Consider the following 25,000-nt stretch of genomic DNA (forward strand, 5'->3'; position numbering starts at 1 on the left):
CAGTGTCAGCGTAGCCTGACACTGAAACCCAAAAAGAGTGGTATTTTGACGTCATTATTTGGTTTTTGCACTGCCTAGTGAGTTGTTAGTAGTGCTCATGGAAACAAGTGGTCCCATTGGTTGAACTATTGAATACAACTCACGATTTGTTTTCTTTTGTGGCCAAAGACTGGCATTTTGCCGTCATTTTTTGGTCAGTGTCAGGCCATAGATAGAATGAAGTTGACGTCAATCGAGTCTTTGTTATTGTTTTTTGCCATCCGCATTTATGAGTAATTCTCACTAAACTGTATTAACCAGACTATATACAACCAAGGTTACACACAGTTTTGTGTGTTGGTCCGTTATACTTCCGGATGGCAATGTTGTGAGCTTCTTAGCCAAGCGCATACTATCTATAAGTTAACGATGGCTACGGTCAGGCTTTGATAGTATGCGCTTGGCTAAGGAGTTCACAATATTGCCATCTGGAAATATCACGGACCAACACACAAAGCTATGTGTAACCTTAAACGTTTATAGTCTGGTTAATACAGTTTAGTGAGAATTACTCATACACGCGGATGGCAAAAAAACAATAACAAAAACCTGAATGACGTCAACTTCGAACTATCTCTAGAGGGTATAGATAGAATGCGCTTGACCAAGGAGTTCACAACATTGCCATCCGGAAGTATAACGGACCAACACACAAACTCTGTGTAACCATGAACTTTTATAGATAGTATGCAGATGACATCACTCAGGCCTTGTTATTGTTTTTGCCATCCGCGTTTGTGAGTTGTTCTCACTAAACTGTATCAACCAGACTATAAAAGTTTATGGTTACACAGAGTTTGTGTGTTGGTCCGTTATACTTCCGGATGACAATGTTGTGAACTCCTTGGCCTAGCGCATTCTATCTATAGTCTGGTTAATACAGTTTAGTGAGAACAACTCACAAACGCGGATGGCAAAAACAATAACAAAGTGACGTCATCTGCATACTATCTATAAGTTAACGATGGCTACGGCTATCTTGACACTATAGATAGTATGCAGATGACGTCACTCAGGCCTTTGTTATTGTTTTTGCCATCCGCGTTTGTGAGTTGTTCTCACTAAACTGTATTAACCAGACTATAAAAGTTCATGGTTACACAGAGTTTGTGTGTTGGTCCGTTATACTTCCGTATGGCAATGTTGTGAACTCCTTGGCCAACCGCATTCTATCTATACCATTTAGAGTCAGCTGGTCGCATCGGATGATTTCTTGAAGCGCGTAGAGTCTGGTGTCTCGGAGTTATAGCGCTATATACGTTTTCAGCATTATTATTATTTTAATAAAGTTTACTTTAAACAAACAGATACATTATTTGGGCTAAGTGGATGAGTAGGAAGTAAAAACAGGATAGACATCACGAGCGTCATACATAGATAGACAGAAAGAGGGGAAAAGAAAGAAAGAGAAGAAACTTGAGCTTGAGTTTTTATAGAGCGCAATATCCACTAAACGTGCTCAACGCGCTTTACAAAGGGTCCCTGACTAACAGCGACGCGTAACATGTAGGACGAGGCTGTTAGGAGATATTACACATTTTTTTTCGGGACAGTGACAACGCTGTCAAGGACCAGGTACTCATTTTACACCTGAGTACGGTAGTAGTAGTAGTAGTAGTTTCGTATGGTTACACATCCAAGTGAACCGTTTCACTCCAGTCCAGGTATTTTTGTCCTCCTTGATGGACGGTATCATAGACCCCTGGCACGGCTGTGGACGGGCAGTGCAGGACCAAGTGGTCCATATCTTGTTTGGCACCACCACATGCCGTGCACTTGGGCGAATCTCGGTAGCCCCAGCGGTACAGGTTTGTCGCTGTCCTGCCGTGTCGGGATCTGATCCTGTTTGCATGTACCCACTGCTTTTTTGTCAGCTCGTGGAATCTCGGCAGTGGGTGGATACAGGGGTCGTTGATTATTGCGCTACCCTTTGGCGGACAGTCAGTCCATTTCTTTCTCCAGGTCTCGGCGATATCGAAATCTTCTAATTTTGAGCCATAAAAAGGTTTCCTTGATTTAAGGCGTGAGGTTTTCGGTGCCATTTCCGTGACTTGTTTGAGCGGTGTTGTGTATGAGATGTTGTCAAGGCGCTCATGTTGTTTTTGTGTTGCTTCTTCTCTACGGAGGTGAGGGGGAGCAATGCCGCTTAAAGTTGGTAGCCATGCTATTGGTGTGGATTTTAGGGCTCCCGAGATGGTTCTCATAGTATCATTAAGTAGAGTGTCCACTTCATGTACATGGGCACTGCGAGTCCAAACCGGGGCACAGTATTCAGCGACGCTATAGCATAGGGCTAGTGATAATGTTCTTAGGACTTTTGCAGGGGCTCCCCAGGATGTACCAGCGAGTTTCCGTATGATGTTGTTTCGTCGTTGTAGTTTATGTGCAGTGTTCTCCAGATGGTCAGTGACCTACCCAGAGTGACCCCTAGGTATTTTGGGTTTGCATCATAGGGTAGAATGGTGTCATTTGTAGTTACTTTAAGTTGGTCCTTTGATTTTGCATTGTTGAGGTGGAACATGGTTGACACTGTTTTTGTAGTGTTCATCTTCAGGAACCATGTTCTGAAGTATTGGTGTAGAGTGTCTGAATCTTGACTAACTACTGATTGTATTTCTTGTTTGTTTTTTGACTTAATGGCAATGGCTATGTCATCTGTATATCCAAACTTCATGGATCTTGTTTCAGGAAGGTCGCTGATGTAGATGTTGAAGAGGCTCGGGGCGAGGACTGATCCCTGTGGGACACCATTCCTAATCATCCTAGATTTGCTGGTGTTATTACTTAGGCATACAGAGAATCTTCTTTTTCCGGCCATTTTGTTCAGCAGTTTAAGTGTTTTTCTACAGTCTATTATTTTTGACAGTTTAAACATGAGGCCTGTGTGCCAAACAGTATCATATGCAGCTGAGAGATCGATAAATACAGCCCCTGTCTTCATTTTCTGTTCAAATCCTGTTTATATGTAGGATGTCAGTGCCAGCACTTGTTCTGTAGTATCTCTGTTTGGCCTGAAGCCTGCTTGTTCTGGTGGGATGCTGTTGTCAAATTTAGGAGATAGTCTTGTGAGCATTATTCTCTCTAACAGTTTAAAGAAGGAGCAGAGAAGGGATATTGGTTGGTAGCTGGCTGGATCTTCAGCTGGTTTGTTTGGTTTCAGGATGGCTAAGACCTTGCTTGTTTCCAGTTAGAGGGATAGTTGGTTGTTTCAATTATCTCAGAAAATGCAGACGAGAGCCAGTTGATAGCATTTGGCCCCAATTTCTTTATCATGTCCGGGTACACTCCGTCTACACCGGCTGCCTTTCCTGCTTTCATTTGTTTTATGGCAGTTTCTGTTTCAGCTGTCCATATGGGTAAGGCTGAAAAGCTATATTCTGGTAGGCTGTTGTATATTTCTTGGTATTTATGTCTACTGTCACGTTCGAATTTATGATTTGGAGTGTGCCTGCTTCGTTGTTTTATTTGTTGCGCTATTTTTTCCACGCTTATGGGTGATGCACTGGGGTTTGACTTTGGCTTATCTGGATTGAGTTTATTCAAAAGGTTCCAGGCATGGCATGTCTGCTCGATCTACCAAAGTCGAGGTTTTCTGTCATTTCCATCCATTTTTGTTTCCTCCTTCTCCAAGTGAAATTAGTAGCTCATCAGCAACATTTTGATCTTGAGTTTTTTCATATTCTTCTAATAATTCTTGGCTTTTCTTAGACCAGCATGGAATATACCTAGTTCTATGGCCCCTTGGTATGTACAATTTTGAACATTTTAGAACTAGTTTTGCAAACCTGTCGATGTTTTCCTGCTTTGCTGGAATTCTCCTACATATGTTTTCAATGTACGTAGTAAATTCATTCCATTTTGCCTTTTGGAAGTTCCATCTTGATTTAGGGAGGGATGCTGACATTGGTATTGTTATTCCACATTTCACGAGGACAGGTGTGTGTACGGTAAGAGAATGTGAGTAAAGAGCATTTTCCAAGAACTCAACTATTCACCGAGCGAGGCTCGAATCCAGCACCTTCCGATTCGAAAACGAGTGCCATACAACAAGACCAAATAGCCGCACGATAGATAGATAGATAGATAGATAGATAGATAGATAGATAGATATTGAATCGTGTTGGATACAAATATGGTACGAATAGTGCTCGACATGTAACAATGGAGCGAATTATTTGACTCCAACTCCGACTGACTCCAACATCGTGGTAAATATTACAATAATAGATAGATAGAGAGATGGATATATATATATATATATATATATATATATATATATATATATATATATATATATATATATATATATAGAGAGAGAGAGAGAGAGAGAGAGAGAGAGTAGAGAGAGAGAGAGAGAAAGAGAGAGATAATGTTATCAGTTATCATTCAGTATTCTGTAGTTGCAACCATACTATTTCCGTATCATTATTGTTGCTAATACATAATATTATTATTATTTTTGTAACGATTGCCTGCACGCATCCCACTGTAAGAACATAATATTATTATGCTTTCTTTTTTTTAATACATATATTAATTTATATAACAGTATGAGTCTTTTGCAGGGCCTTCTAAAAATAGTATCGGGCCTGTCCAACCGAATTGCGCGAGTTCTCTGCTGGGCTTAAAATTTAAAACCCCGCGACCAATTTGATTGTCAACAAAGTTTGTGTGTACACATTACACACCACAGTTACGCTGGATTACCTGTTGATACAATGAATTTATCGCGTCGTTTGTTATTATTTCTGTTCATGGATATATATTCATTGTGATTGCCAATCCCACCATGATGTTTGTTGTGCGTATCTTTAAAATCTAATTTAGCAATTGAAAAATAATTTAAAGGTAATTTAAAAACTATAGTGTCATCTAAGCCATCATCTGCCGTCGAGCGAAACCTTGAACTGTTGCCTTGAGTCAAAACAAAACCGGATGATCTTGTACTTGTACACATCAAAATGAAATTGTCATTGATAGTCTATTCAGTGATGCCAAAACTCCGGTTTCACCTGAAAAAACTCTGGTCTGGAGCAACTGCCGTCAAATTCCGGTGAGGTCAAATTCTTCCAAGGACAGCCCCCCCCCCCCCCCCCCTCCCCCTCTTCCAACCACCACATCATCACATCATCACTGCCACGATAAATTATAAACCACTCATCACTACCACTACTATTGCAACCACCACCACATCATCATCATCTCACTACCACTTACTACTACATACCACCACCACCATCATCATCATCAATACCATCTACCACACTACCATACATATTACAACCACCACCACCACATCATCATCACTAACTACAACCACCACCCACCACATCATCACTACACACTACTACTACAACCACCACCACCAACATCATTACCACTACTACTACAACCATCACCACCACATCATCATTACCACTACTACTACAAGCACCACCACCACATCATCATTGCATCTACTACTACAACCACTACCACCACATCATTACTAACACTACTCCTACAACCACTACCACCACATCATCACTACCACTACTACTACAACCACCACATCATCACGACCACTACTACTACAACCACCACATCATCATCACTACCACTAATACTACTACAACAGCTACCACATCATCATCACTACCACATCATCACTACCACCACTACTACAACCACCACCTCTTCTTCATCACTACCACCACCACCACATCATCATCACTACCACTGCTACTACAACCACCACCACCACCACATCATCATTACTACCACTACTACTACAACAACAACCACTATCACATCTTCATCATCACTACCACTATTTCTACAACCACCAACACCACATCATCCTCACTACCACCAGTACTACAATCTCTACCATTTGATTTTGGTGCTTTACTTCATTTGAAATAAGGAAACTTTGGGATTGTATTTGGCAATGTGTTTATGTATCATAGTATAATTCTAATCAGTTATCTATTTAGAACTATACAATATGTAAACACAATGCCAAATACCATTCCAATTCCTTTTTCTTGTGTGCGGAAATTCCTCTTTCGGCATTGAAATTCCTACGAGTGGTGTCTGAAACTCCTGTGAGCCAAATTTAAAATTGGCGTCTCTCTCTATTTATCTTAATTCTTAAAAAAAGCTCACCTCTCAATCAACATCAACATCATCTTGCTAGAAATTGTAAGTTACCATATTTAACACCATCAATACAATTCTCCTTCTCATCTCCTCCTTTTCATCAACCTCCCCTTCACCTCATCACCATCATCATCATCATCATCATCATCATCATCATCATCATCATCATCATCATCAGATACCCCCCTCCAAAATTCTAACCATTCATTTAATCACGGTATTAATCAAAGTTGCATCAGTCATTTTTTCATCATCAAATTAATGGGCAATGACTGTATTACCGTTATGAAGTGAAAATATTGAAATATCACTTGCCTCCTTACTTTCTCCGCCTCCTCCCCCCCCCCCCCCCCCCCAACACCCCCTCTTCTTCTTTCCATTTGATTTCTTTTTTGGTCCGGCATAACTAAATGAAAGATAGAGGGGGAAATGAACTATAAAAGACTGCGAAGAGAGAGAGAGAGAGAGAGAGAGAGAGAGAGAGAGAGAGAGAGAGAGAAGAGAGAGAGAGAAAATGGGCGAACAACTAATAGACACGAAGAGAGAGAGAGAGAGAGAGAGAGAGAGAGAGAGAGAGAGAGAGAGAGAGAGAGAGAGAGAGAGAGAGAGAGAGAGAGAGAGTTGGTTCGAGCGGTCGTCTGTGCGCAGAACTAAGCCCAGCAGAGAAAGTGGGTCGTGCGCGGTGGCTCTGCCTATCTCTTTTGGTCGCCTCGGTCTTTTGTGATCTCTTTAGGCTAAAAATAGTATCGACTGACATCTCTTGCACGCGGCACGTGTTGCGAAAATGCAATGTTATTGTTCAGGGGCTGTTTGGACTAATAATTTCTTATCTATACTTCATGCCAATGGCTAAATAAATGTGACAATGTTTCGGGCTCAAATCCCTTTTCAGCAAACAATGAAACCATTTTTGGCATGGAACGTTTCGGGCTTAATCTCTTTTCAGTCAGCAACAAAAAGTTTTTAAAAATAATAATTTAATGGTATATCGAATTTGTTGGTGGCTGAAGGGAGGTTTTGATCTCGAAATGTTGATTGTTGCTTTCTCTCTCTCTCTCTCTCTCTCTCTCTCTCTCTCTCTCTCTCTCTCTCTCTCTCTCTCTCTCTCTCTCTCTCTCTCGTCTTTCCAAGGTTGTTAGCTAAATTTATGTCTCTTTCACTTTTTATATAAGGCCTGCTCTTCACATTTTTCGAGAATCTCTATTTGTATGCATCGTATTTCCTGGAGTATTATTGAGGGAGTCATTGAGACCCCATAGTCAATGAGATCCCAGAGTCATCCATCCATCCATCCATCCATCCATCTATCTATCTATCTATCTATCTATCTATCTATCTATCTATCTATCTATCTATCTATCTATCTATCTATCCATCTATTATTATTTAAAATATTTACCACAATGTTTGAGACAGTCTACATTAATGTTTCAGGCTTAATTTGCCATCGTCAGGACTGAGTTGTTTTGTTGACTGTTGTTGTTTCTTGAAGTGGTTCCGGTTTAAAGTTGCTTAACAAGAATTTACGCCGATGGGGACACCTTCCGTAGATCTCACTTTTCATGTTGAGTGTGGCTTCATAAGGTTGTTTGATTATAGTATATTTTCCTTCCAGGCATAAGCTACATTGTTTTGATGTTGGTGTGTATCCTGTTGCTTTAGATAAAATTTTCCATGAAATGTTGTGGTCTATTTTGTTGTCTTTTAATTTCCAAATATGTTCGCTGAGTTTTGTGGATGTTTTTTTGTTAGTGTTTCTAAATGTTGAGGTGTGGAGGTTGTATCTTGTTTTGAAATTATTTTCTGTTAGTCCTACATATTTTTCTTGCTTGTTTGTTTTAGTTTCTGTGACTGTGGCTTGGTAAGTTAAACTGCTGTTCTGAAATTAATTGATACACACTTTCCAAAAAAACACAAGCTACATAAAATTATCAACAGGAATACCATAAAAATAAGCTACTCGTGTATGCGCAACATAGAACAAATAATCTCAAGCCACAACAAAAAAATATTAATAAACCACCGACAAGAGCAAAACCCACCCACCAGAAAATGCAACTGCAGAAATAAAGAACACTGCCCGCTAAACAAACAATGCTTAGAATCAAGTTTAATTTACCAAGCCACAGTCACAGAAACTAAAACAAACAAGCAAGAAAAATATGTAGGACTAACAGAAAATAATTTCAAAACAAGATACAACCTCCACACCTCAACATTTAGAAACACTAACAAAAAAACATCCACAAAACTCAGCGAACATATTTGGAAATTAAAAGACAACAAAATAGACCACAACATTTCATGGAAAATTTTATCTAAAGCAACAGGATACACACCAACATCAAAACAATGTAGCTTATGCCTGGAAGAAAAATATACTATAATCAAACAACCTCATGAAGCCACACTCAACATGAAAAGTGAGATCTACGGAAGGTGTCCCCATCGGCGTAAATTCTTGTTAAGCAACTTTAAACCGGAACCACTTCAAGAAACAACAACAGTCAACAAAACAACTCAGTCCTGACGATGGCAAATTAAGCCTGAAACATTAATGTAGACTGTCTCAAACATTGTGGTAAATATTTTAAATAATAATAATTCGCTCCATTACTGCATGTCGAGCACTTTTCGTACCATATTTGTATCAAACACAATTCAATATCTATCTATCTATCTATCTATCTATCTATCTATCTATCTATCTATCTATCTATCTATCTATCTATCTATCTATCTATCTATCTATCTACCTATATCTATCTATCTTTCACTCACTCTCTCACTTTCTCTCTCTCTCTCATTCTCTCTCTCTCTCTCTCTATCTCTCTCTCTTTTCCAAAAGACATTTTTTCTCTGTCTTACTTTCTCTCTCTCTCTCTCTCTCTCTCTCTCTCTCTCTCTCTCTCTCTCTCTCTCTCTCTCACCCTCTCACCTACACACGTTTGTACTTATGTTTGATTGAATGTAAGACAGAGAGAGAGAGAGAGAGAGAGAGAGAGAGAGAGAGAGAGAGAGAGAGAGAGAGAGAGAGTATATTCGTCTGCGTCTACTTTTTAAACACATCCAATTTATTATCTAGCCAACATGTCATATCGTGACAAACAAATTGATTTTGTTCCCAGACGGTCGTGCTCTGAAAAACAACCAAACAAACAAAACACCTGTTTAGAAATTTGGTCAGAAAACTCGTTCTTCGAATATCGATTGAGTAAAATGACTCTCACCTTGCCAAACAAAAACAAAAAAAACAAAAACAACAAAAAAAAAAAAACAAACAAACAAAAACCCAACAAACTCTTAAACCCGGGATTTGTGAAAATTCTCAAACCTGGGACTTCACAAGTCGCAGGTTTGAGAGTTTTTGCCTAGATTGTAATCGAGGGATGGACGTTTTCTGTGCAAAATTTTTAACTTTTTTTTTTTTTTTTTGGTGTTTGTGTGAGTGTGTGTGTTTGTGTGTGTGCGTGCGTGCGCGCGCGTGCTTGTCTGTATTTTTATTTTTTATTTTCAAAGTTTGGCAGCAGAGAAAAAAAATGCCCGTTTCCATTGGCAGTATGCGTTTAAGTGAAATACTTGCCAGTGCTGTCTGTCCGTCCGCCAGATCAATCTTCACAAACATACCATATTATACTGTGTGTAACTTGACACCTTTATAATCTGATTAATATTTCAGGAGGCCACTATCAAAACGTGCTAAGTCGCAGTTAAATGGGCGTCTAAAACGTCTTAAAACTCCAAAATAATCCATGAACTCTTGATGACACGACATTTATGCGGACAGCGTTGCTCAGCGGTACGGTCTTTGCTTCGTACCCGAAAGGTACCGAGTTCGATCATCCGCCGCTGCGCTGTGTGGCCTTGAGCAAGTCACCTCGCCCTAGCTCAATTTACGGCTCTGTACTACCGCTGACAACTGGGTTATTTCAGTCTTCCCTTGGAATAGACCCTAGAGACAGATTTCCCCTATGGGATGAATAAAGGGAATTTTTTTTTTTTCATCATTCAGGGAGAACTGTGCACGGTTGGCCGGATGCGAGTTTTTTCTTCTTTTTTTTTTTTTTTTGCACCAGTTTGGGAACAGGCAGGTTTTAAAATGGGTCAGGGAGGTTCTCCCATGTCTACCGTCTCACGCTGATTCGTGGAGAAAAATAATCACGTGACAGTACTATTTTTACGTGTTGTTTTGACACGCAAGCGGTTTATATGAACCGGAGGGAAACTCACCTGATCAAGTCGTTGGGAACGCTGACTCCACGCGGACTCAACACCAGGATTGACCACCACTAACCTCCACTTGCAACAAATGCCACTACAGCTACTGCTGCTACTACTACTACTACTACTACTACTACTACTACTACTACTACTACTACTACTACTACTACTACTACTACTACTACTACTACTACTACTATTACTACTACTACTACTACTACTACTACTACTACTACTACTACTACTACTATCTACACTACTACTACTACTACTACTACTACTACTACTACTACTACTACTACTACTACTACTACTACTACTACTTCTACTACTACTCTACTACTACTACTACTACTACTACTACTACTACTACTACTACTACTACTACTACTACTACTACTACTACTACTACTACTACCACCACCACTACTACTACTACTCTCACTACTACTACTATCACTACTATCATTACTACTACTACTACTGCTGCTGCTACTACTACTACTACGACTACCACTACTACTACTACTACTACTACTACTACTACTACTACTACTACTACTACTACTACTACTACTAAACTACTACTGCTACTACTACTACTACTACTACTACTACTACTACTACTACTACTACTACTACTACTACTACTACTACTACTACTACTACTACTGTTCATACTACTACAACTACAACGCACCGTTTTTATGCACCTCCGTTGGCGGTGATGGTTAATCAATGAAAATGTTACTGCATACGAACATGAGGTTTAAATAATTTTAGATTGTAGTTTAGCACGCTGCTTAGTGATTACCGATGTATGTTTATACAATGATAATAAATTAAAGAATATTCACAATAATTTAAAAAATCAAAGGTAAAAAGAGACATGGCACACAAATACTGATCTCAAATAAATAAAGACTTTTAGAAAATTATTTTTTTTTAAACACGATAAAAAGTTTTTGAAAAAAAAAAAAAGATGTCTTCCTCAATAAAGTAAACTTTTTAAAAAATATGTTTACAATGGGAATCGAACCCAGTACTTTCAAGGTTAAAAAGTCTGACATCTTGTCCATTGCGGTACGGAGCCACCTAACTGTTCATCACATTTAATAAGGTCTTTCTAAGACATTATTTTACCTTCAATGCAACTTCTATTTTCTGGTTCTATATTTCGATTTTTTAGTTTATTATTATTTTTGTATAAATTTATTTACAAAAAGATCCTACATATGTCACAATATAACTTTTGCCATGTCCTAATACAGAAACACAATATCGCTGATAAAATTGGGTGGAATGCATGCGTGACGGAGGTGCATAAAAGATACACCGTCAACGGAGGTGCATAAAAACACTACGTTTAAAAAAAAAAAAATTGTTGTATTTTTGCAGCCGTTATAAATTTACCAATCACAGTTGTGCAATAATTTATCACCTAAATATAGTAATAGACCTACAGAGATAGACCCTACAATGCATTTGATTTGTGTAACGTACTTTTTCTGCATCTATCCACACTAGCTACCACTGTAGACGCATCTCAAGACAACAATAATAGTGTGGTCTAATTTCTATTGCTAAGTTATATTTCAAACTTCAACTACAGTATTATAGTATTATATCAAACATTTTTAAAAAGTATGTTATCTTCTTCTCATTCTTCTTCTTCTTAACAATAAAAAATACGGTAGGCGTACATTGTGTAGTGTGTAGTGTAGGCTAGCCAACTGCACACTACATCCCTTTGGACCTGAACAACGCGCGCGCTGACCTATGGCCTTGTCCGACCTCTGTCACGGCTTTCCCATTGTGGCGATGCTAAAAAATAGTGCAGGCTAGTTGGCGAAGAGGGTTATTCTCAGATGACGTCACAAAATGGCCCAAACGAGTGCAAAAAAAAACAAAACAAACTCGCTGGCCGGATGGTGATTTAGATTGGCTGGATGGTGATGTAAATGTAGAGACCCTTAATCCGGTGCACGGTTGGCCGGATGGTAACGTAGAGACCCTTAATCCGGTGCACGGTTGGCCGGATGGTGATATAGATGGAACGAAGATGACGTCACTCAGGCCTTTGTTATTGTTTTTGCCATCCGCGTTTGTGAGTTGTTCTCACTAAACTGTATTAACCAGACTATAAAAGTTCATGGTTACACAGTTTTGTGTGTTGGTCCGTTATACTTCCGGATGGCAATGTTGTGAACTCCTTGGCCAAGCGCATTCTAGCTATCTATAGAGACCCTTAATCCGGTGCACGGTTTTGTGTGTTGGTACGTTATATCCGACTGGCGGATGTTGCGATTATTTTACCTAAACGCATAACGTCAATACATATCCAAGAACTGTACTCACTCTGTCCACCTCTTCTCCCCCCCCCCCCCCCCCCCCGAAAAAAAAAACAACAACAAACAAAAACGAAGTTGAATTTACTCAGCTCTTTGTTACCGATTTGGGACCTCGAGTTGAGTGATTAGGTCTCACTTGAATATCGATGCTATGCGTTTAGGTCAACTAATCACAACCTTCGCCAACCAAATTAAGCATACCAATACATAAACCGTATGTAACCTTTAATATTTATATTCTGATTGATATAATTTAGTAATAACTAATCACAAACAGGCTGTCTAAAAATAATAACAAAGAGCTGAGTGTCGTCAACTTCGTTCCTTCTATAAATCAGATATAAACATTTAAGGCCACATATTGACGGAACAAAATTAAAGTCCTTTGGTTTTGTTTTTTAGTCAGCCATTTTTATGAGTAGTTCTCACCAAATTCCATCAATCAGACAAACGTTCAAGGTTACACATAGTTTTATGCGTTGGTATGTTAGATCCGGCTGGCGGATTGTTGTGAGATTTTTGGCTAAACGCACATTATCAATAGCTTTGTGTTTTGGTAAGATGCATCTGGCGGGCAGATGTGAGTATTTCACATAAACGCATAACATTTATAGGGACCTGTTCTATTTCATCACAATCATGTATATCTGTATTTCTCTCTGTGTCTTCCCCCCTCTCCCCCCCCCTCTCTCTCTCTCTCTCTCTCTCTCTTCTCTCTCTCTCTTCTCTTTTCTCTCTCTCTCTCTCTCTCTCTCTCTCTCCCCCTCTCTCCCTCTTTCTCTTTCTCTCTTTCTTTCTTTCTTTGCCCGCATACATACACACACACACACACACACACACACTCAACCACTCCCGACAGAGAGAGGGAGAGAGTGAGATAGAGATAGAGAGGTTGGGGGGGGGGGGGGGAGTGGGATGGGGAAAAATTAAGAATTCTAACTAGTAGATATTTATCCAATCAAAATACGAGATAAGTGACACCCCTGCAGCTCGCTCGGACAAATATAGCTGGTTGTTTACAAATAAGTAAAATGAAGTTGATGTTACTCTGCTCTTTGTTAATTTTTTTTTAGACCGTTAGGTGCGTGTTTACATCGAAGATGTAGGGGGTTTGCTGGTATATACAACAGCCGTCATAATTACCATGGTAATCTGATCGTTGCATTGTGGTGGTGGTGGTTGTGGTGTCAGTGACGCAAACCAACGTGTGATATTAATTCATTTCATTGGTCCTGGTAAAGTCAAGATTAATTATATTTCCCACGTATTACAACAACAATTGGCAACATTTTGTCTTCGTTTTGCGAGTATTTCCATGACAACAGTTAACATTTTAATGCTTATATCATCATATCGTGTAAAGGGTGATAAAGACCAACCGACCTTTTGATACCCTGTGTATTTAAATGTAATCATAAATAAACCGGGAATTAATTATTTCTTTATAAGGCATTGTTTTGAATCTGTCCACAGAAGAAGCATTTTTCGTTTCATATTTGATTCTGTTCCCAAGTTATAGAGTTCTGTTAATAAATTTTTAAAAATCCCCTCATGCTAGTTTTGTATCTGTCAATAAAGGTTTAAAATAATAAATTGAGCTTTATATAGCGCAATATCCACTAAATGTGCTCAAAGCGCTTTACAAGGGGTCCATGGTCAACAGCACCATTTAACATGTAGGACGGGACATGACGCCTGTTAGGCGATATTACAATTTTTCGGACAAAGACAACGCTATTAACAGCCAGGTACTTATTTTACACCTGAGTACGGTGAATGAATGTGAGTAAAGAGCATTTTCCAAGGACTCAACTATGCGAGGCTCGAACCCAGGAGCTTCCGATATACCACTAGACCACATAGCCGCACAAACCGGTCTCCTCCGGTCATGTTTGTACTCGAAAATGAAAAAAAAAAAAAATCAGAAGTATCCAAGTCAACCTCATGATGGACTAATGTATACAATTGAATGAAGTCTACCCAAATTCTCCTATATTTTAGACTGGGTAAGTTCAAATACTGTAACCTATCTTGATACGAAAGGCCCTCAGTGGCTATGTGGTCGAGTGGTATGACACTCGCTTTCGGATCGGAAGGTCCTGGGTTCGAGCCTCGCTCGGCGCACAGTTGAGAAGGCTCTTTACTCATATTCTCTCACCGTACTCAGGTGTAAAATGAGTAGCTGGCCGTTTACAGCGTTGTCTCTGTCCGAAAAAATTATAACATCGCCTAACAGGCGTCATGTCCCGTCCTAAATGTTAAATTTTACTATTGGTCAGGGACTCCTTGTAGATCGCTTTGAGCACATTTATTGGATATTGCGCTATATAAAAGCTCAATTTTTTTCTTTGTCACCCAAGCAGGCTTATGTCATCTTTTCTGTGGTTTCATTGGTATGTTCTTGGACTAATTCTTTAAGTTAATTTTAAAAAAAAAGAAAAGTCCACGCATCATTAATATTCATATCCTTTCAAACTTTCCAGTCAGTAACGCCCGGATCATGCCTACTACAACTACAAGCATCATAATTTCCATTTCAATAATCAATAAATATATCGTACTAACGTGTAGTGAAATATAAAGTAGGTCATGGTCACTCTTTCCAGTTGGTGGTAAACGATCAATACGATCGATCCAAGTGTCATCATTACATAATACAGGATCCACCGAATTTCTTGTTTGGTCTAAAACCAGTTGCTCTGGTTACTATTTGTGTTAAGCATGCATCTCTAGTCGCTTCGATAAAAAAATTATTTAGGGCATTTATTGTAACATGGTTTAAACCATTTAATATATGGAAAATTAAAATATTCAGTGATGAGTCTGCAATCAAATGTGTTAATTCGAGTAATAGTAAGGAAATTGTCTCGAATATTCTGAACAAAAATCTAATTTATCTGTATTATGTTGTCAGTAAATATTTCCGATGCAAAATTTAAGTTCATTATAACCAAACGTGAGCCATACACTTTCCTCAACAGGATTGTCAAGATTGAGATGATGTGCATCCATCAAATCAGAAATATTAATGCAAACGCCCCGACGAAGCAAAACATTCATAAACGTTTTTTAAATTGAGCCTTTTATATTGCGCAATATCCACTAAACGTGCTCAAAGCGCTTTACAAGGGGTCCCTGACCAACAGCAACACGTAACAGGAAGTACGAGACATGACGCTCGTTAGGCGATATTACATTTTTTTCCGACAGGGACAACGCTGTTAACGGCCAGGTACTCATTTTACACCTGGGTACGGTGAGAGAATGTGAGTAAAGAGCCTTTTCCAGGGACTCAACTATGCGTCGAGCGAGGTTCGAACCCAGGACCTTCCGATCCGAAAGCGAGTGTCATACCACAAGACCACATAGCCGCACAAAATAGACTATAACCTCTTAAGGAAAATTCAATCTCGATATCAATCACTGATGGAACCTTTGGCATTATGTCTGTCAAACGTATTATTTTAGGTCTGTGCATTTCAATGAAACAGTCCATTTCAGATATCTTATTCAACAAACCATCAACATTAGAATAGAATAAAATCAAATCATCTGTTATTAAGTCAGTTCTTTGGATTTGTCTCGCTAGAGAAATAACTTCATGCAGACAGACAGACACGTGTCTGATGTTTCTGGACTTTGTCGACTAGTCCCACTTTTCCTTGTGTTGACAGACACGTTGAGATCATCTGTCGAAGACAGCCGTTGGTGTGCGTTCGGTCAGGTAGTCTTCCTTCCCGTTGTCGCATTTGTAGCCCGTGGAGAATCCCCTTTATAATGCTGGCAACGTTGTGCAGTGTTTGATTCAACACCGTCGAAGTTTCCCCTTCACATTTGGCGGTTAGGCATGATTCAGATGTTATCAAAATTTAAGTCTCCCGTCAATCGTTGCTGTCCATTGTGGTGTGGAGGAGACTGAAACACGTTCAGAAATTGCATTATTTTTTAGCTGACGTGCATTTCCTTTCATTTCCTTACGGTCTATGGAATTTCTGTTGTTCGAACCATTTTGCATTAATTGCTGATCCCGTGGATGGGTCGTGTCTAGTGTGATCTTTTGTCCATTTGTCGTTAATGCATATATTTGGCCGTTAAAGGACCACGACTCTGTGACGAAGGCGTGGTTTCGAGCTTTGGTCAGAAACTGTCAATCATCCTTTGAGACAGTCGACAAACCCGTCCCCTTTAGTTGACGCCTGGCTTTCATTACGTTGTCTCTATCTATACAAACTATCTTATAAATTTCACAATGATACAGCGTGATTTTCCTGGGGTCATTCCACCTGTCCTGTGATATGCATCGAGACTCATTTCATTTATGTTCGGATGTAAATCTTTGTTTAAAAGTTTCCAAATTTTTCGCGACAGTCATCATTTGTGTCATGGTTGTCTTCGCGAATTCCAAATATTCTAATTAAATTTCTTCTTGAAAAGGTTTCCAATTCATTGGAACGTTTCGAGTTTCCAATGACCACTTCCTTCAACACTTTGTTTTCGTTTTTAAGCATTGCGATTTCATTTTGATGCTCCATTAAATCGTTCCGAAGTCTCCCATACCCAAGTCACATTTCAAGAATGATGTTTTTAACTTCTTTAATTTCATTTCAGATGGTGTCTTTGATTGTTCCTAATAGGCTTCAACAGTCTTGACGTCACTTCCCTCGTAATGACGCATAGTAACTTAGCAACTGGTTCTAAACTATCGGAACAATAGCGGCTGCTCTTATGAAATATTTCTCCGACGAGCATAAAAGTGTATCCAGAGAAGAAAAGCATTATAAATCTGATCATATTTTGACTTTTATACATTCTGATCACATGACATGTGAAAACGTTCTCGCAAACATCAAGAATAAAAAGTACCGATTTTCTTTGTTTAGAACCAAGCTGTTCGTTGCTGTGCGGACGTGACATCAGACAATTGAATCCAATTGATGTTGATTTATCACAGTGGATATCGTTACGTCTTTTTCTCTTCCCCTTGCACATTGTTCAGACGTCGCGGTTCTTATTTCTGCTTTTGAACGAAAGAGTCGATTTATATAAACAACGTATAGTAATTGACACAAAATAGCAAAAACTCACGAGGGTTAAGGTTAGTAGCTTCCGGCTCTCCGTTTGGACGACAACAGTTCACAATTTATAAAAAAAAAGGTCAAAACAATCAATCAAACGGTATGGCATTCCAAATATAGCACAGATTCTCTCCGTTTGCTTGTTTAAACGAAAACGGTTCACGGTAGATGATAAATTATTTTTAGTATAAATCTAAACTACAATTTTGAACATTGATTTTTAAAGATTTATCCAATAATACACATTCGATATCACATTAAATGACGCACTGCAACACTACGAGCAAGGCGACATATAATTTAAATTTTTTTTATTTTGAGCTTTTATATAGCGCAATATCCACTAAAATGTGCTCAAAGCGCTTTACAAGGGGTCCCTGGTCAACAGCAACATTTAACATGTAGGACGGGACATGACGCCTGTCAGGCGATATTACAATTTTTCGGACAAAGACAACGCTGTTAACGGCCAGGTACTCATTTTACACCTGAGTACGGTGAGAGAATGTGAGTAAAGAACCTTTTCCAAGGACTCACTATGCGCCGAGCGAGGCTCGAACCCAGGACCTTCCTATCCGAGAGCGAGTGTCATACCACTAGACCACATAGCCGCACATAAGTGTCACTAATAATCCAATTCTGAAAACATGTAACAAATGCGTTGTACAACCAGAGCAAAATTAGATCTTGACCCGACCACGATCTGAACATTGGGGTTATCTGACCTGCGTATATTTACACGTCAGTGAAAGCCGTTAGTTCGACAAATGGATGATGCCAAGTCTGCAAAGATAGATCATCATCAAGTCCTACTGCAACCTCCTCGTGGTGTCGAACGGTAACAGGTCAAGCTGGCTAACTGCAGAGGGCGACAAGAATAGGCAATGGCAAACCATTCTTGTAACTTTGCCGAGTTAACTGCATGAATACGTCCAAAAAGTTAAACGGTGACAGCGTAAAGCGGAGCACGTTTTCACGGAAGACTGCTGCCTCGCTCGGTTGGGAGCGTGATGTTCGTCAGGTCACACCGACGTCAGCCAGTTACTAGGCGAAATAAATTTAACAAATGTGACAAAACCAAAATTGGGACATGGAATGTCAGGACCTGTGCCCAAAAAGGAAAACTAAACAACATTCTAAAAGAAATGAAACGGCTCAAAATAAATATTCTTGGCCTGACAGAGATGAGATGGAAAGAGCAGGGAACCATGTCAAAACAAGAAAACAACACGACATATAAGATCATATGGAGTGGTGAAACCTCTTTCCAAAGAGTAGGGATGATCTTAGACCAACAATCAACCAAATTTTACAAAGGGCACGGAGCAATCTCAGACAGAGTTTTGCTGGTTAAGCTAAGAGGACCTGTAGTTGACACCAATATTATTCAAGTTTATGCACCAACAGAAGAGGCGACAGATGCAGATATGACAGAGTTTTACCATTCACTAGACAAAGCAAAACGAATGTGTAAATCACAAGAAGTCCTTATGGTAATGGGGGACCTAAATGCTAAGATTGGCAGAGGCAGAGATGGTGACATAATCGGACCACATGGATTCGGAGACAGAAATGAACGAGGATACATCTGGGCAGATTGGTGTAGAACAAATAAATTAATGATTTCAAACACCTGGTTTCAACAACACCCAAGAAGAACCTGGACATGGCAATCACCAGGGGACAGAGCAAGGAACCAGATAGACTTTATAGCAGTATCATCAAGATCCAGAAATGGCATATTAAATTGCAAAACCTACCCAGGCGCCGATGTAGACAGTGACCATGTCCCAGTTGTTTGTACAGTAAGGATAAAGTTTAAAGCTATTCAGAGAACAGCTGGTAGAATAAAGAGGGATTACAGGTTATGCAAAGACAATGGCATACAAACAAAAATGAGAGAAGAATTTGAAAGTGCACTCATGATACAAAGCCAAAGTGAACCTGATAACGAAAAATGTGAAAAACAATTTGATATATTCCAAAAGTGTGTCAAAGCAACTGCAGAAAAGCATTTACCAGTAGCTCAAATAAACAGCAAAAAGGAATGGATGACAAATGAAATTCTAAACCTATTTGAAGAAAGACGAAAATGCAACAGAGGGTCTGCAGAATACCAAACATTGAACAACCACATTAAATCCAAATGCATCACGGCGAGCAAGTTACCAACGTAGAAAGTTTTAAATACCTGGGTTCAATAGTGACAACAGATGGAAGATGTAACCGAGACATACGAGCAAGAATGACTCAAGCCAAACAGACCTTTATGGACATCGGAAACATTTTGAAACACAAACAGATGTCGTTCGGGATTAGATTCCGAGTCTTGACGTGCTACTTGTGGCCAATCTTGTTATACGGATGCGAAAGCTGGACTACAAATGCAGAAACACAAAAGAACATTGAAGCTTTTGAAATGTGGTGTTTGAGAAGGATGCAGAGAATATCGTATACTGCACACAAAACGAACGAAGAAGTGCTAAAACAAACATACCAACAAAGGAAACTAATGCCCTTAATAGCGGATTGACAACTATCCTTTTTCGGACACATAGTAAGGAAAGATAAGAATGAATACCTGGCAAGTTGTGGAAAAATACCTGGTAAACGCGCCCGGGGGAGACAAAGAAAAACACTCATAGACCAACTGAAGGGTTTTACCAACCTAACAATCCAAGAGCTGTTTGAAAAAGCAAGAGACACGGAGGTGTGGAGAGAGATAATTCATGCAGTATCCGGCCTGGACCAGGCATGGAACCTAGAAGAGAAAGCCGTTAAAAAGGTCAATGAGTGAGAAGTGTGACACTTAAAGCACTGGCTCCATATTTGGAAACTCAACGACCAGGAAGGTTAATTGGTTGTAGGATGTACATTGCCGCTTTTTAAAAAGGTTGATCAGGTGTAAATAATATCACCAACTGGTGATGATGATGGTGATGATGATGACGATGGCACTTAGTTTTATGTGCGTTATATTCGTCTGGCAGATGTTGTGGGTATTTTACCTATACACATAGCATCTCTAGCCACACCGAAACCTTTCCATTGACACCGTTTTGTTTGTATTCTTCGATTCCCAGGCTTCAGGCAACCCCAACCGTTCTCGTTGCACTTGTTAAAAAAATTATTTTTTAAAATAAAAAAATCACTGCATACGCCAGCCGGATATAACGTACCAACACACAAAACTATGTGAAACCTTGAACGTTTTTAGCCTGGTTAATACAGTTTATTGAGAACAACTTATATAGATAGTATGCGCTTGGCTAAGAAGTTCACAACATTGCCATCCGGAAGTATAAAGGACCAACACACAAAACTATGTGTAGCCATGAAAATTTGTAGTCTGGCTAATACAGTTTATTGAAAATTACTCATAAACGTAGATGGCAAAAACAAGAACGAAGACCCGAGTGACGTCAACTTCATTTTATTTATAAAAATGGATGGCCAAAAAACACTAACAAAGAGTTGAGTGATGTCAATTTCGTTCCTTCTATAGATAGAACGAAGTTGACGTCACTCAGGTCTTTGTTATTGTGTTTTGCCATCCATGTTTATGAGTAATTCTCACTTAACTGTGTTAACCAGACTATAAACGTTCAAGGTTACACATAGTTTTGTGTTATACTTCAGGATGGCAATGTTGTGAGTTTCTTAGCCAAGCGCACACGATCTTTCTGAAACTTTTGAGTAAATGTTTATTCGTTATGACGGAGAACAAAATACAATTTCTTACATTACAAAATTAACAAAAGACAGAAAACAAAAACAAAACAACAAACAAACGAACGAAAAACAACAATTCCCAAGTGTGTGTTTATTATCAGTAAAATTCTAAGCCCTTTTATGTGGCCCGATCATCATCACGTCGGGCCCTGATTTATCCCGATATGAGACCGTTTACAGATTGTAGGTCACACATAACATGCACACTTTTAACTTCTGTTGTTATCATTGAAGTTGAGCATCGGGCATCGTATGGCGACGTCTGAAGACAGATCCTGGTTTTCTTAACAACAAGAAATGAAGTGAGTAGGAAAGTACCAGAAGACAATAGAGAAAAAAAATTTCGAGGCAGCGATGGGGGTTCGAACCCGCGACCTTACTGGCACGACAACTCCGCCTAGTCGGGGAGAGCGTGACTCTACCGTATGAGCTATCCACGATCCCAAAAAAGATCGTTTCTAACCCTAGTCATTATTAGACTTCCTGACTGACTTCTTGAGGTTGCGTGTTCAACACACACAAACGCCGAAGTTAGTTGGCCAGCAATTAAGCTTAATAGCTGATATTCTCAACACAAACATGTAACATAGAAACGATTGAGACATTGAGTGTGCTCCGGTTTTTGGGATGAAACTTTAATTCAGAAAAGTGAGTTATCTTCCAGGTTTTCTTCCTCGTCGTTGGTCGATCGTTTTGGTTCGAGGAACGTAGATAGTCGTTAACTCGCTATTGTCACATCCCTACCTACTTGAAAAAAAGAAAATTCGTAGTTTTCTGGAGTAATATAGTTAAAATGTCCATCAAAATCAACAGCATGTTGTCCTCAATACGTGAAAAATAAATTGGGCTTTTATATAGGGCAATATCCACTAAACGTGCTCAAAGCGCTTTACAAGGGGTCTCTGGCCAACAGCAACACTTAACATGTAGGACGCGAAATGACGCCTGTTATGCGATATTACAATGTTTTCGGACAGAGACAACGCTGTTAACGGTCAGGTACTCATTTTACACCTGAGTACGTTGAAAGAATGTGAGAAAAGAGCATTTTCCAAGGACTCAACTGTGCAGAACCCAGGACCTTCCTATCCGAAAGCGAGTGTCGTATCACAAGACCACATAGCTGCACAATGCACAAAATAATTCTTTAAACTCCTTAATCTGCTCGTTCTAGCAAAAGAACTTCTTTTTCAAGAAGTTTTATTGAAATGAAAATCTGTGTATATAGATCTCAGGTTGGATCCGGAAATTTGTGTCGTAGTTCTACGGAATTTACGTAGTAATAGGGTTCAACAGTCGTGACGTCACTTCCCTCGTAATGGCTCATACTCATAGCAACTGGTTCTAAACTATCGGAACAATTATCTCCATCAACGCCCTTATGAAATACTTCTCCGACGAGCTTAAAAGCGTATCCAGAGGAGAAAAACATACATCGGATTATGTTTTGACATACGCTACATTCTGATCACAGGACATGTAAAATAGTTCTAGCCAGCATGAAGAATAAAATTTACAGATTTTCTTTGTGTAGAACCAAGCTGTTGGTTGCCGGGCAGACGTGACTGCAGTCTATTGAATCCTATTGGCAGCTCTGTGGTCACAGCCTTTGTGCGGCTTTGTGGACACTCACTCGTCTTCGGACATAGCTGCATATACAAGATGGAAGTCGGTTTGGACGAATTCAATCCCTCGAGAGGGCGGGGACATCGACTCCTCGAAACTGGGGAGAAGTTGCCAGATTTTTCCACCAGCAAGAGGAGACATTGGGTGGCAGCGAATCGGCTTCCGTCGAGAACCTGCCTAACGGCAAAATCGCTTCATCAGTGGGGACTTTCAACATGTCCTACATGTACCCGTTGTGATAACGAGCCCGAAACGGCATCTAGTTGAACTTTGTGCTGTAACGAAGCATCGGGGCGGGTTTGCGGTACGGAATTTGCCGATTCGATTAGGTCGATCGTCATAACATAGAAGTAGTAGTGTGAACACCATTAGAAGTTGCTGCATTCGGACAGGTAGGTCATTGGTTCAAGTCACGCAAAGTTAAGTCTTGGGGGGGGGGGGGGGGTGATAATAAAATTCCCTTTATTCATCCCCGAGGGAAAAATCTGACTTTACGGTCTGTTCCAAGAGAAGAATAAACCAGGCGTTAGCCGCCGTGTAGCACCGCAAACAGGATTCAATAGTCTGATGCCACGTCCGCCCAGCAACGAGCAGCTTGGTTTTAAACAAAGAAAATTGGTACTTTTTATTCTTCCTGCAGGCTAGAACATTTTCATCTGTCATGTACTCAGAATGTATAAAAGTCAGAACATGATCAGATTTATAATCTTTTTCTCCTCTGGATACACTTTTATGCTCGCTGGAGAAGTATATCATAAGGGCGTCCGCCATTGTTCCGATAGTTTAGAACCAGTCACCAAGTTACTATGCGTCATTATAGAGAAGTGACGTCATGACTGTTGAAGCCTATTATTATTGGATCGTACTTACTCCTTCACCCCCTTTCCTTAACCAGCTAACTGTCGTGCTCTGGAAAAACACGTATTTTAACATTTTGGCCAGAAAACTTGTCCTTCGAATATCGATCCGATTTAAATGACTCTCATCTTGGTTAAAAAAAAATAATTTTAAACCTCTCAAACCTGGGACTTTGCCGAAGTCTTCCTTAAGTCCCAGGGTTTGAGAGTGTTTGCCAAGATATAAATCTATCCATATTCGAAGGACGAGTTTTCTGGCACAATTTTTAAATACGCGTTTTTCCAGTGTACGGCAGTTTATTGGTTAATAGTTAATATAATATCCACGTCATGTAAATGTTATACAAGCGGCATTAGACAGCAGAGTAATGCTATTAAATATGGCTTTTTTTATCTGTTAATTTTCTTTTGCGTCTCGTCCTATTTCTAGTCCATTTTTGCATGCAAGAGAACTGTCACGCGATCGACTGGATTCCTCTCCCTCTCACCCCTCGTCCTCCCCCCTCCACTCTATCCATGTCATCTATTTCTATCCATCAATTTTACTCCCGATAGCTCAGTTGGTAGAACACTCGCTTCATGCTCAAAGGGACCGAGATCAATCCCGGGTGCAGTCGAGATTTTTTTTTACTGACCCTCCCCTGTTCACCCAGCAGTAAATGGGTATCTGGGTGTTAGATCTGGCGGAAAGTACTTCGCAATATATTAGCGTCCTATCCAAAGATTAGCAAGCACTTGCTATTGTCCATTTCACGCTATAGGAACCGGGATAAACTCTGGCTCCACGGGCCTAATGGCTCTGAAGGACTACGTTTTTTGTGCCTCATCATCGAGGCACACTTTTTTTACTCTCTCTCTCTCTCTCTCTCTCTCTCTCTCTCTCTCTCTCTCTCTCTCTCTCTCTCTCTCTCTCTCTTCTCTAGCTCTCTCTCTCTTTTTTTTACTCTCTCTCTTTTCT

General features: G+C 39.7%; 1 protein-coding gene across 20 annotated transcripts in view; it reads left to right on the forward strand.

Annotated features, from left to right (window-relative positions):
* The window catches only part of LOC144957372 (uncharacterized), an 80,257-nt gene that overhangs the window by 12,820 nt on the left and 42,437 nt on the right, over positions 1–25,000 (forward strand). Inside the window, exon 1 of one of the 20 annotated variants that reach the window (XM_078888589.1) lies at positions 4,702–5,092. The exons of 18 other annotated variants lie outside the window; for them this stretch is intronic. The gene's annotated coding sequence lies outside the window, so the exon portion shown is untranslated. Of the gene's footprint in view, positions 1–4,701; positions 5,093–25,000 lie in introns of those variants that run through there. One more of the 20 variants, XM_078888601.1, reaches the window with a different exon arrangement.

This window comes from Berghia stephanieae, chromosome 11 (assembly GCF_034508935.2).
Source record: "Berghia stephanieae isolate SIO BIC M18660-M18661 chromosome 11, UCSD_Bste_1.3, whole genome shotgun sequence".
Taxonomy (NCBI): domain Eukaryota; kingdom Metazoa; phylum Mollusca; class Gastropoda; order Nudibranchia; family Aeolidiidae; genus Berghia; species Berghia stephanieae.